Below are 11,619 nucleotides of genomic sequence, written 5' to 3' on the forward strand. Positions count from 1 at the left end.
ATCCTCTCCAGTGGGGAGTTCTCTGCGAAGGCTTCTGTCCTCTCAACTTCTGTCTCCATGGCCCACTGCACTCCCATCTTCAATGCCTTGGAAGAGCTAAGTCCTACTGCTTCCTTAGTATTTGTCACATTCAATTGTTATTATATGTGCACATGTCTGTCTCTCCTGATATCTTGTGAGCTTCCTTAGGACAGAGTCAATACTTAATTACCTTTGCAACCTCAGTACCTAACAGGTCCTAGAACCTAACGAGAACCTAGTAAATGTTTGTTTGATTATATTCCCTTCATAACTCTCCTCTTTGCTTGAATTCTTTTCTTATCCTGAATTCTATTCTCACACAAAATGGGCCCACAGCTTTCCAAATAAGGCAAGAAGGAATTACATTTTGATTTTACGCATCTATGTGGTGACTCTATTCCTCAGAAATGGTGAAGGAGGGTGGCATAGAGCACAAGCCTGTTTCTCAGAGAGGGCAGGATCGTGTGGGCATTGAGAGAAACTTTAGTGCATAAATTTCTGATTTCCAGTTCTCTGGTGCTCTGTGCTTGGCAGGCACTCATGGTGAAAGAATTCTTAGGAGCAGAGGGAGCCAGAGAGATCATGGTTACCATGAAAGGCATCTTGCTGAATCTGACTTAAAAAAAGAACTATAACTTACAACTCATGTATTAAACTTCCCCTCATAGAATTTTGGCTTGGCTACCAATTGGTAGTCTTTCCCAGTTCCACCTGGATTCCTATGAATAACATTTTCAGAGTGGCACACTAAGGCCCAAACCAAAGCAAACCCATCTGGATTCCAACATTAGCAACAATTTGCTTGGCAGTAACATGTGTCTGCAGAAAATCTAGTCCTGGATACTCTGTGCCTAATGATCAAAGCCTTGGGAGTGAGGAGTCCCAAGTGGATAGCAGTAGGCTCTAACCTTGCATAAATCCAGTCTCACACAGGTAATAAATCTGCCTAATCAACCACTCCTGTATTTGGGTTTAGGTCCCCCAATTGCACCTCCATCAGGACTGTTGCCAGGGCTTTGTCAGTTCACACTGGCTTCTTCTGCACTAGGGTGTGATTTGTGTGTTGTCTCTTTATTACTGTGGGTGCCTTTAGCAGAAAGATTAGCCAATGTCAACACTGGCCTCTTTTTTTTTTTTTTGGATATACAATGGCCACTATTTGTTGCTGATTCACTTATTACTCTGGGGTCTGTGGAGTGAAGTATATATAGAGAGAGCAGAGGGATTTGTTTTTGGAAGGGAATCAGAGAAGCTGGGTCTGTCATTTGCTCCTTCCTGAGCTATGCTAGGCAGAAGCCAGGCCACTTAGCTTAGGGGACAATGGGAGAACATCCATGTAATAGGCATAGGTTCTGCTCAGATGTAGCAGTCCAGGCTTTAGGAAAAGGAGGTGTGTAAAGACAATACAAAATGGAGAAATCTGCTGAGGAAGAACTGATCAGAGGGTCAGATGTGGGTTACCATGGCTTTAGGTGTATTTGCCAGGGCCATGCTGAGAATCAGAGCATCATAGACTCCCAGAACCTCACAACTGGCAAGCTTGTAAATTGTATTAGAGAAGCCCACAGGGGAAACATGGGCAACCTAACTAAGTGAGTAAGTGGGGATGATGGCAGACAGCAGATGCAGCAAATTGGCCCAGTGTTGGAGGATCTTCTTTTTCTAAAAAAAGAAAAGCCAGAAATTCAGATTTTGTATGAATTTTTTTGATTTTCATGCCATCAGGAAATGAAAGTCATTTTCAAATGCAACAAAATCAAAAAACATCTGTGGGCTGGATGTAGCCTCTAATATAATGGGTTTTATATTTTAAAGATGTTAGTAGCTGAGGCTGTTAAGAGATAAGTGGGTTTCTCAAAGGTCCAATAATTAATTCATGAAAGGACAAGCACTTGATGGTCCATGTACTCTTTTCTAATCCAACACCTTGTGAGATGTCAAGAACATATTGTGTTCCACCCTCACCCAAACCAAAGCAGATGGAATGGCTGAAGATCTTATGCTTCTTCTTTATTTCTTTTTGGCTTGACTTTTCCCCTTAGGATATGGCCCCTGTTTGGCTCAGTGAGAGTGAAAAGAGACCTGGTCTGTTGCATTTTAGCTCAGCCTTAGCCAGTAACCTCTAGCCTCAAAAAAATCTCCTCTCTTTTGACCGCCTCTTCTTCATAAATGTGAGTTTGTTGGTCTAATTATTTTTCAAGTTTCTTACAAGTCTAACCCAAGCAAACCCAAGCTTGTTTCAACTATCTTTCTAAGTCCTCTTTTCAGAATTTTTCATTACCACTTCCATCTCCTCCCTGCCCATCCCTCATGCATCCACACCCACACCCTGAAGTCCTGGTATCCCCTTGCTGCTCCTCAAAGCTGGAGTTCCCTTGACATGGGGCAATGGGATCCACCTTCCATTCCCTATGTTAAGATCCATTCTACATCCCATTTATCATGAAAACTCACCCAATGGAGAAGTAGATGACTCATATTGAAAATGGGCAAGCAAATTTCTCAACACATGAAGATTAGACTGAAAGGCTTCAGAAAAAACAATAAACAAAGAATAAACTGAATAAAATGGCCAGTTATGAGATAAATACACAAATAGTTTTTCTTTAGATAAGCTATAATGTGTGAGAAAAAATAATCACAGTCATAACCATGTACACCTCTTATAAAATGATCTTAAAAAGAAATTTATATGACTTATGTGAGGAAAACTGCAAACTTTTACCAAGATACCTTAAAAGAAGATGAGAAAAAAGGCCCATGCAAGAGAAACTATTTTGTAATTGATGTTCCCCCCCAGTTAATCTATAAATCCATTGAGTTACTTCCAATTCAGCATATTAATAGAAAACCAGTAAAAAATCTCAATCACATTTTTGATATGGTGTAGGAGCAGTTACAAAATTGTTCTCAGCTTCATTTGGAGGAATAAATATATGCCTGATATATTTAGAACACAATAACTTCTTTCCTCCTTCTTTGATCTAAGACATCAACATTCCTTGAGTGGACCATTGGGATTGCCTTGTAAGCAGCCACGTGATCCTTTCCTTTCCCCTTCAGTCTATTCTCAACATAGTCTCTAGTGTAACTCTGCTATAGCATAGGTTACAATCACATCATCTTCTTGAATAATACCTTCCACTTTTTATAAATAAATGCAATACAAAAGTGGAATAAAAAAGCTTCTACTTTTTAGAGAATAAAAACAAAAGTACCCCAATGGTCTGCAGTGACCTATGTGATATGACTTGTGACTTGTTATGAGACTTTGTTATTTCCTGTTTACTTCTCCACTACCCTCTCTGTCTCTGTCTAGATATGGATTTTCTGGTAGTTCTCACAGGTACTCTGTATGTTCCAACCTCAGGGCCTTTGCACCTGCCTATTATTGCTGCCTGGAATGTTTTCCCATCAAATATCAACAAGACTTACTCTCTCATATCCTTTGGTATTTATTTCAAATATCAATCTCAGTGGGCTGGATCCTGAGATACTGATCTCTATTTCACTCTGTAGTAATTATCATCTCTTCAGTGTACTATGTCTGTTATCTTTATAAACTCATTGAGCACTCGATTTTATATCAGTCTTGGTTACTATTAAATTTTCAGTACATGTGCTTAACTGAAAATAGGCATTCAATTGCCATTTGAGGAATGGGTAATGGTGTTCTTTAAGACAAAGTCAACATAGCCATCTCAATAGATACAGAAAAGTTTTTTAAAATTTTAATATTTTTTCACATTTTCTTTTTTAAGTAAAAGAAATTAAAAACATATAGACTAGAAAGGAAGAAGTACCGCTATTTGCTTATGACTCAGTGATGATAACGATGAAGATGTTGATGATAACAATGTTAGTAATAATGCTTTGCATTCAGGTAATACTTCTACAAAGTTCTCATAACTGCTGAATTTTGTACCTTTTCAAAAAATGTGAATAGCACAAAGAAGTAAAGTGAGTCATCTCAGGCCATAGGGTCGCCAGTGGCAGAGGTAGTGTTAGAACTATCTTTTGTGATGAACCCCTCTAAACACATGTCATTGCAAAAGCATTTGTTAACACAAAAATCTACACAGAAACCCATTCTTCACCTTGACCCTGTATGTACTTGCCTCTACTTCTGTCTGTCCCCCAGGAGAAAACCTAGACTCCAGGGAACACCACTTGGAAATTCTTGTTGTATATCATGCTTCCTGTGGAGACCCTAGATACTGGGAGAAAGATTTGTCATGTAACTCTAATAATTATGCTCAATCCTCTGGTCTATATGCAACTTTATATCATCCAACTAAGTATTGTTAGAAAAATATACAATCGGACAATGCAGTTAATGTTGTCTGATCCCCATGGCCTCAAATAGGGCTATATAGCAGTCAGAAGGAGAGGAAAGCTAAGGAAATCTACCAATCCCTCTCCCTGTGCTTGGTGAGATCTCTTTACCCTGTTCTGGTGATATTTTCCTTGCTCAGGTTTGGGGTGTCCCAGCTTTCTCATTGTGCTCAGTGGTACTTCTGTTTTCTGGTTGTTGAATCTTACTTAGTCTGTTGTTCAACATTTATAATGGGCAGGGTATTTCTTTCTAAGAGCAGGTAAATTGATATTCTGGGTATCCTCTGAGAACTGAGTGCCCCATGGCAGTTCTGGCAGAGTCCCCAGACTATTTGTTACTTTCCTATGGACAGGGTTGACTTTCCTGCCTAGGTTTAACCTGGTAGGATAAAGCAATCTTTCCTGACTCTTTTCAGACCTGCATTTCTGCCTGTCTCCCTCCCTCCTTGTTTTGGCTTTGAGAACACTCTCCCTTTCTATCTTTTGTAAGAGTGACTTTGTGACATCTATTCCATTTGGGTTCATCTCAAATTGAGAACTCAGGTCATTTCTGATTTACTCTTCTAGAGATATAAGACTTTCTTTACCTTTCTACACTGAGAACTCCTGCCAGCTGCCAATCCTAGTCCATTAGTGACATTGGATCTTTTTGGTGTCATTGGAATGGGCAGGAAAGTCAGTGTGTAGGTAAGACTTATGGTGAGGACAATTGCTTGTTATCCACAGAGGGTGGTCCTAAGGTTACATCTACCACCTTATTATGGATGCTGGGTGCTTATGAACTTTCAGGATTTAGCTCAACTGGTCTCTGTGTAGGGTTCAGCAGTGTGCCCCCCCCCCCCCCCCCGCCAAATTCACATCCACCTGGAACTTCAAAATGTGACCTAATTTGGAACAGGGCCTTTGCAGATGCAATTTGTTAAATTGAGGTTATACTGAATTTGAGTGGCTCAAAGCCAACAATTGTTATCTTTATAAGAAGGTCATGTGAAGACACAGATGCACACATAGAAGGAAGAAAGGCATGTGATGATGGAGACAGAAATGGGAATGAAGGATGTGCAAGCCAAGAAATGCTGATGATTGCCAGCCGGCACTAATGGCTAGGAAGAAGTAAGGAGGTTTCTTCTTTAAGAGCATTCTCAGGGAGTATGGCCCGCCAGCACCTGGGTTTCAGACTTCCAACTTTGAGAACTCTGAGAGAATGAACTTTTGCTGTCTTGAGCCACATAGTTGGTAGGAATTTGTTACAGAAGTCCTGGCAAACTAGTAAAGTCTTTCATTTGAGGCCTTTATAATATCTCCAGGTAAAGATAAGAATTTTCTTCTACAGGAAACCCATGCTGGTTATTTTCCACCTTCCCCATGATGTTCTCTGCCTCTCTATGCTTTACTCCTTTCCTTGGGATGCTGATACCTATGCATAGTATCACCATTTCCCTTGTCCTCTGACTGCCACCTGGGATGCTCAAGGGAGGCCTGACAGGAGATCTGAGACACTGGGGTACTTACTCATCTGAGACCTTTCCCACCATAGTGAAGGTCTGACTGTGGCCGCCTCCTTGTATATTTGAGCCATTTGTCCATGGCTCCAGTGTCAATTGGGTTTCAGTAACACTTTCTCCCTTTGACTTATTTATTTTGGCACTGGGGATTGAACCCAAGGGCACTCTAGCATCCCCCATTCTTTTTTTTTATTTTTATTTTGAGACAGGGTCTTACTAAATGGTTGAGACTGGCCTTGAATTTATGATTCTCCTGCCTCAGCCTCCTGAGTCACTGGGATCACAGGCATGAGTCACCACACCCAGCTTGATTCTTTATGCTTCTGGTGATCACTGTTACTATTCCTAGGTCCTCCACCTCCTAGAGATATTCTTAACCTTGCCCTAAACTCTGCAAATCGTTCCATCCTTAGAAAGACTCTTCATATCCACCCTGGTGGAATATCCAACAGAGGCCCTCTGTCTAATGCCTGCAGGAATTTAGAACATTTGCTTGTGCATATGTGTGTCTCTGCTAGACTATGGGTCTGCAAGTATAGGCAACTTTGAACTGAATATTATTAGTATTGTCACAGAGACCATTCGATAGTAGTGGCTCAGTAAATAAATCAATACAAGAATACAGAAGGATGAAGGCTCTTTGACGTTCTGAAGGGGCTTGATTTAGAAATCCATCTTCTTGGGATCCTAGAAATGGAAGGCTGGGATTCTGAGTACATTGTCTAAATAATCAAAGTAATTATTGCAGTCCATCGGCTTTACAGAGTGTTGTTGTATTTATCATGGCATTTGACCTTCAATCCAACCTCATGAAAGAAGAGGAAAAGCCAGGTATTATATCAGTTTCCCAAAGAGCTACAGAACCTGAGAACTAAGCAACTTACTTAAGATCATGAGCTATGTTTAACTAATATATAAGCCAACCAAATTTTTAATATAAAGAGAGATCCACAAACAAAAGCATTTTAACCTGAAACACACACAGTATGGTGGCTGACAAAAAGAGATGATCTTTGATATGAGCTATTATTAATGCTCCCCCATCTATTCACCTTCTATTCACCTTCTATTCTTTTAGCTGAGAACTGAAAAAGCAGGAGTTATGAGTGAGAGGGTTGGGGATTGGGCAAAGAGCATTTCAGGAAGAGGGTTAAGCTCATTCTAAAACTGAAACAGAGACAAGCCTATTTGAGGAATCAAAACTGCCCAGAGAGGCCGAAGTTAGTGAGGGCAGAGGAAAGTCAGTGCCTTGGAGTTGCTGAAGGCTCCACTCTACCTCCCAGCCTCCCACCATGGAGAAAAATGAAACTGATTATGCTTTCTGCCTGGAGTCTCTGTGATGAACTGTCAATAAGAAATGTAACAGGATTTACAGTGTGTGTATGGGGTGGGGGGAAAGGCTTCAAATCCTTAATTATAGAACATTAGTTTTTATTATGTAGTTGACCCCTTGGGTGTTTAGAAATAAGACCAAGGGACGGCAATGAAAATGCTGGAAAATTAGTTATGGTTGACTGCCATTTTCATAACTAGTTTTAATAAGCAGACTAGAACTAGCATTCTAAATGAAAAGATTGCTGTATCATGTCAAGAATTAGTTGTTTTGTAAAGAGAAGCATTTTATGACAGGAGAGTTATATGTGACATGGTAGGATTTATGTAGCCTCAAATAAAATAGAATTTAGCAGTTGCAGAAGTGTGGTCCTAGTGGGAAACAGGAAGTCCCACTCTAAAGGCAAATTGGAGAGCTTAATAAAGGGACTGTTTATAGAGGTGTGTACAAGGTTTAAGGAACTCACGAGGAGACGAGGAGATGGGGACATGCATGGGGACTAGTAGGAATTGGTTCCACACTTAGTCCTTAAGAGGCATGTGTGTGTTGACCATATATTCTTACTTTCTGTATTCATCATGTGCTGGCATTATTGATTCTTCACATTCTGCTTCTCCCAGGGCAAGTTAATTCCTAGAGAGGAAAAGGACTTCTCTGTGAGCACACTTTGATATATAAACCAACCTAATCTGAGCCCATACCACCTGCCAACTTCTTTATCAAACACTCACACAGCAAACCAGTATTCCCTGTGTTCTGAATCACCCAGGGCCAGGTCCCAGGCAAATGAGTACCACCCTTATGGCTGAGATCCTGCTTAAATTATTCAGATTATTCCTTTCTAAACTTACTCAGTGTGCTTACTCTGCTTTGTCCATTTCTTCCCGCAAAACCCCAGAAAAACCCTGCACCAAGCCTCTCCCTTGTTCCTCCTGACCAGCACTGGTGCTTCCCTGGGCTCCTTCATGGTGAGGGATGCCGCCTGTCTGTAGAGATCTGAGAGTATAAATTTCTTCCTTGATGACAATTATCTCTGGGTCATATCAAATCTGAATAACACAAATACAAATTCTTTAGAACAATGCATAAGGAACAATTTTTGGAATCTACTGAGAGCTGTTGCCACAGAAGAGGGGCACTCAATAGAAGATATGGATTAAGGGGGGGAAAATGCATTGCTGCCAGAATGCAGCCATTTGTTGGCAAATGAGGGAGAATGAATAACTAACCACTTTCTTCTCATGTTTTGATCTCCTGAGGGCCTCTTAGAGACAAAAGTCAACTGAGAGCAAAGGAGTAAAGGAGGCCTGGTGACACTGCCGATGGAGGTCAGCAGCCTAGGGCACAGAGCAGGACAGAGAAGAGTGGAGAATGGCTCAAGAAGCAGCACATAGGAGAAGAAGTGTCTCAGCTGTCAGTCCTCAATTTCAGCTTCGTGGCCTGTCCCTGCTAAATAGCACCACAAGGATTTTGACTGAGCATAGATTAGGCCCTGGAAATGCATTGAGAAGAAAACTCATTCCAATTTACATAATTCCTAATCCTCCGTCGACCTTTTCCTGATGCTCCCTAGACCTAGACCTGGTCACCTTTTCCAGAACACAGGCTAAACAATGTATCTCACGTCATCAGAAACCTTTAGAAGCAAGGCAAGTTTCTCCATTTGTCTGAACTTGCACTCAAGCAACATGTTTAACTTTTCTCTCTCTCCCATGTATTTTTCATGTTCCAACACATTGAACTTCTTTATTTCTTAAGCATATTGAACCTTTTTAAATTTCAGAATTCTGAACCTTTGGCACACGCTGTGCTTACCCTCATCCTACTGTTTTCAATCTTCACTTGACAAACTCCTTTTGTGATCACTCAAATGTCACCTCCTCTGTAACAACCCTTCTCTTTCCCTGTCTGTAACAAGCAGGATGACACCTTCTCTCTCTTTTCCTCTGTAGCACTTTGCTAAACATCTCTTATAGCATGTACAGCCTAGCATTATTTAATTAATCTGGTTTAACTATATAATTAGTACATGCTGTATATATTATTTTTCACCTTGTTTTTTCACTCAAAAATTTTTCATAGGTTTTATTTTCATGTAAACTATATTTTAATAGACTTTTTAATAGAAGCTTTAGGTTCACAGCAAAATTTCACTCAAACTTTTGCTTTTGAAATTTATGCATATCATTTCTCTCTTTTTCCTTTTTCTTTCTATCCATATATGTCTACACACACACACACACACACACACACCCCAAAACAAATGCTATGATACTGTTCCATGTGAAAATATATTTTATTTTTTTATCTACTCACAAATAGTGGAAATACTCCCCACCCCATTCTGCATTATAACAGATGATACAGAAGGTATCTAGAATAGCATTGCTGTATTTATTGATAAATGGATTTGCTGATATGTGCCCTTAACTTTATCAGATATAATTATTTCCCAGTTAGACAACTTATACTTTTTCTGTAAGTAAGATACTTTTGGTGGTGGAATTTTAAGTAGCAGGGAAGTGAAAGTGAGAGTCATTGATGGGTAGATGAATTCACATGGTTCAGGCATTCCTCCCGAGTTTCATACTGATCATCTTTTTTTGTTGGCTATAGTGGATTTTCATCATTCTACCATGCAATGTCTAAGCTAGGGCCCAGGCCCTTTCTCCCTTCAGCTTTTATTATTCCTTCTATCCTCCCTCTCCTACACACGTTCAGCTAACATGAGGTTTCTCTTCTGCTTTTGTAGGCTAAACTCCATAGCAGCATGACCAGTGTAAATGCTACACTAGAAATCTGCTCATAACCTGACATTGACTTTAACATTCAGTGATGGGAGTCAATAGGTTTCTGTAGGACTGTTCAACTATTGAAGCTATGTGTACTTATTACTGGGGAGCAATTTTTTCATTGTCAGAATAAAATGCATTCTGTACTTAAACTGAAGGTTGATCCCCAGTTCCCTTCCCCACTTCAAATAATGGTCATGTTTCTGAACTCTAGGGGACCTTTTGTCTTTGCTCTACATTAGTGGTTCTCAGTCTGGGCCTATACAATGGAATTACCTTGGGTGATTTAAAGAATGTTTTATGTACAAGTCCCAGTGCCAGAGATTTTTATTTAATTGTTTAAGGGTATAGCCTGGGTTTTGAGTTTTAAAAGATTCCTGTGTGATTCAAATGGATACTTAGTTTTGAGAAACAACTTTTTCTAGATCTTGATATTTCTTTTTCTCTTTGGAATCGTTGCATTCTTCTCCCTCCCACAATATAATATATTTTTATGCTCAATATTTCAGAGTGAGCTCTACTTTCTGAAATAAAATGACAATATATACTTTTTTGAATTCCTTTTAGAGCCAATCTCAGTTCTGTGTATGTTCTTCATGCTTAGTAAGTACTTATTGGGCATCAATATACCGAGATCACTGTCATTTCAAGGGAACAAGGAGTACAGCCCCTTCTTCCTCCTATTGGAACCAGATTCCCAATCTATATGTAGTGGTAAATTAGAGGGTCAAGAACAAAATTTGGTTTGAATATGTCAACCTGAAAATGGAGAAAACTACTTCTAACAGTTGGAGATGTATTTAAACTCTTAATCCTCTTATTAAACCTGTTTGAAGACAGCGTGGAGAAACTGATGCTAGAGAAGCTTCCATTTACTATCCAGATGTGAAAAATAAATAATGAAATTTCTGTCAGCTACACAGCTAGAGAAACTTTGGAGCCCAATACCTGATGAGAATCTTTTATTCATTTTTCCCCTTGGGAAAACTAATTACAGCAAACAATTTCATCAAACTCTCCTGGAGAGTGGTTGTACTTGATAGTGCCACTCTTGGATAAAAGGATATGACCTTAATTCCTCTACATTAAGGTGACAGAAAGCATTTGTTTGTGTGTGGTTGTCACAGTGCCATTGTTATGAGTTTTCAAGATAAAGAAAATATTATTGTATGGAGAACATTAACCTAGTCTTTAAAAGCATTATGTTTAAAGTTGTTAATATCACATCTCTTATTTATTATCTTAAATCTATTTGACACTAGCTTGCCGTATTTCACCGAATAATCATTGTTAATGCAAGTATTCCAGGCAACCTAATTTTGTACCAAAGACAGTTGAGTAATAAATGATTTTTAAATAATCATTTATTTGGCATATTTAAAAAGGTGTACATAATGGTGCCATCTACTTTTTGCAAAAATTTTGGTATGAAATTTTCATATGATTATGCAAACAAATGTGGAAATATGTATAATATAACATGCATCACATATAAAATAATATATATACACACATGCATATATATTTTAAAATATTACCATAATCCCAAAAAACAGGAAACAGTACCCTTTTTATGAAATAAATAATCTGAGACTCTCAGAGTTACTTAGTCAAAGTTACACGGATGTTCAAT

The sequence above is a fragment of the Marmota monax genome, unplaced genomic scaffold, assembly GCF_021218885.2.
Source record: "Marmota monax isolate L192 unplaced genomic scaffold, Marmota_monax_Labrador192_F-V1.1 WCK01_AAM20220418_F8-fsc00420, whole genome shotgun sequence".
Taxonomy (NCBI): Eukaryota; Metazoa; Chordata; class Mammalia; order Rodentia; family Sciuridae; genus Marmota; species Marmota monax.